Consider the following 3,345-nt stretch of genomic DNA (forward strand, 5'->3'; position numbering starts at 1 on the left):
TGGTGGCCTTTTATTGGACTCAGCCAAAAATATCTCACATTATTTTATGAAATGTAATAAAAACTACATAGATTGCTTCTGAATTAAAAAAAAAAACTTGCAGAACATTAGTAAATATAGTTAGAGAATTCAAATGTTATAAAATGTGCTGCAATGAAGATGAAATTAGCATTTGAGTTTTACTAAAATTTGGAGAATACTCAATTCTGAAAACTATAGAATTTTAATTTTACCTGTGATAATACAAAGAATTCAAGTGTAGCTTTATAGCAATGCATTTTTACACCTAACACATCATTTTTTGTATTCTACACCCTTCACAATTATGCCTTTGTCCTTGAATGTCTTATCTGTGAGTAAGCTTTCTTCATCACTGCCACATGTAAAACTAGAAAATCAAATCAGGCCTCAACTCCAATCTCACCCAATAATAATATCTTATTACTGAGCCACTTTAATACCTAATAAAGATTTGAAAATGTCAGACTTGAAAGCGCAACATTGACTTGACTCTATTTCAAGTGTTGAGTCAACACTCAATGAGAAGTGGTAATTAAATATTGGACTTGAACATAATTACAAGTCACTAGCACTCTCTTCCTATTTATTGCTTTCTTTTGTTAGATAGTTTTGATATCTAATAATGAGGTAGCCTGGGTAAGTTTAATCAAGCTTCATTCACTAATACAATAAATTTATTTAGTACCAGCTGTGTACCTAGCAAGTGCTCTTCACAGTTCAAAAATTAAAAAGTATTATTTCTCTCTTTAAGGAGTGCACACTTGTGTAAGGGTGATTGAATGATTGAACAAGTAATAAAAATGAATATTGTATGTATAAAAGTACTAGTTCACAGTTATCGAACTTTTACTATTTGTTAGGCTATACTTGGTGTTTTGTGTATTTCATATCATTTTACTTCATAAAGAGTCTTCACGATAGAGGTTATTATTATACACATTTTTTTCAGAAGAGAAACCTGGGGATTAAGGAGCTAAACAATTCGGTCTGCAACTAGAAGAGCAGAAATCCAAACCCATGCCCCCGACTTCTGTTTTCTTGATCTGACTCTCTAAGCGTAAACCTTCTAACCATCAAACTCTTTATGGTTGGTAAAGTTATAACACAGCAATGCTGAAGAAAACTCCACAAAGTGGATGTAGGTATTCTGATACTATGTAGGCAACAGTATGTTGGGAAGTATTCAAAACAGAACTGATGGTCTACAAAGATGGAGACTATGATTTTGGCAATACTCAGAATTTTCTCCAGTTATCAAGGAGATTTTTATGTTTTTAGATTTAGAGTTAGGTAAAAAGAAAATCTCAATGAACTATATGAGACCAAACAGTCAACATTTATCCAAAAGCAAAGATGAGAAGACAAGGAGGGGGAGGGAAGCTACATGAATGGAAACAGAAAAAACAAAATGGAAATAGAACAAACAAAACGGAAATAATGAGAATGCTGACTTATTGTGAAAATTGTAACCAATGACATGGAATAATTTGTGCAAAAATTGTTAAATGGGAACCTAATTTGTTATGTAAATTTTCACCTAAAACACAATTAAAAAATTTTCTCAGAGCATGGATTTGAGCAATACTGAGATGGCTGATTATGTGAGAATGAAGAGTCTCTATCTTTGATGGTCTTTCAAAATGCCTTAAAAATTCTCATAATAAATTCTTTAAATTCATTCACAGAAAATTCTCCTAATTCTGTAATAATAATTAGAAAAAAAATAATGTGCCTGAAGGTATTAATTGAGTGTCTACTTTGAGCGAGGTACCATGGACAATAAAAGGTAGTTTAATGAACTGTTCTTGAAAAGGCCCCATTATTGCCACCAGTTTTCTATGTTTTCCACTTTCCTTCCCTGAAACATACCTAAATAAAATTAAATACTAATATAAGACTAAAAAGATAATACAGGCAGGTTCTTCACAATGAGCACCCAAATAACCTAGACACAAGAAATTTGCCTTTCCGCTATTTATCTCACTACCCTCTGGTCCAGGACTGTAGTCCCAATAGCTTTGTTCTCAGATTTGCTGAGGTGGACCAGTACTACTTGTTTTTATTTCCTCCCAAAACACAGATTTTCCTAGAACACCCCTTCTCCCGTGTGTTTTTCTCCAAGTACTTGATAGAACACTGTCCATTACTTCTCACAACCAGGAATCAGGGCTTTGTTGTCACTAACGGCATTGCAGATGCTTTGACTTCTACTTCTTGTGGCATCTACTTAGCATCCAAGAGAGAAGCATGCTAGAGGATAATAAAGAATATTTATTTATTTTCCACCTATAAGGTGGAAAAAAAAAAAAAGCTTTTTGTAAGGTATGTACTCTGTGTGTGTGTGTTTTGAGTGTATATTTGGGCAGTGGAGTATATAATAGTTTATATAATAGCCAGCCTAGGAATTTCATTACGGTTTATTACACTATAATCCAAACGTTGAACTTAAAAAATAAACTTCAGAAGATAACCTATTCTCAAGTGATAGACTCTCTCTGTATGACAAGTCAAGATCATTCTATGCTGAATACCAGAATGAAATGGAGAAGAAATCCCATGAGTTCCCAGAGGCATAGGTTGGAAAGGGCTTTATGACAATTCAGGAGTTTGTGTTGGGCTTTTTTTTTTTTTTTGGAATTTTATTTTTTTTGTGGGGAAAAGAACATATCAACTCCTTTGTTTCTCTGCGTTCAAGAAAGTCCTTGGCTTATTAGTGCAGGTAATGAAAGTATATCTATTTTAAATCTGGTAAACTTAGTTATAGAATCATCCTCTTCCTACTGGTTTTTTTTTTTTTTTTTTAAATGGCTTTCAGGAAATGTTCTAGATTTTGCAAGAGATGGTTGCTATAGAAACAGTTGAATGTAAATCTGATTTTAAGCTATACTTAGATAAGTTATTGTTAGAGCAGTGTTCTGTAAAGGGCCAGATAGTAAATAAGCTTTGATTGTTTCAAGTACTCAAATCTGCCTTGTAGCGCAAAAGTAATGCTGTTGTTTGCCATTGAGTCAATTCTGACTCATAGAAGCCATATGACAGAGTAAAACTGCCCTCTAGGGTTTCCAAGACTGTAATCTTTTGGGGGTGGAGTGGGCTGGTGGCCTAGGAAGCCCTATGGGGCAGTTCCACTCTGTCCTATAGGGTCTCTATAAGTCAGAATCGAATAGAGGGCACACAACAAAAACAACAATCTTTATGGGAGCATGTCATCAGGTCTTTTCTCCAGTGGGGTAGCTGCTGAGTTCAAACCACCAACCCTTGGTTTAGCAGCCCAGCACTTAACCATTGTACCATCCTTAAAAGCGACCACAGACAATACGTAAA

This window comes from Loxodonta africana, chromosome 2, assembly GCF_030014295.1.
Source record: "Loxodonta africana isolate mLoxAfr1 chromosome 2, mLoxAfr1.hap2, whole genome shotgun sequence".
Lineage (NCBI taxonomy): Eukaryota > Metazoa > Chordata > Mammalia > Proboscidea > Elephantidae > Loxodonta > Loxodonta africana.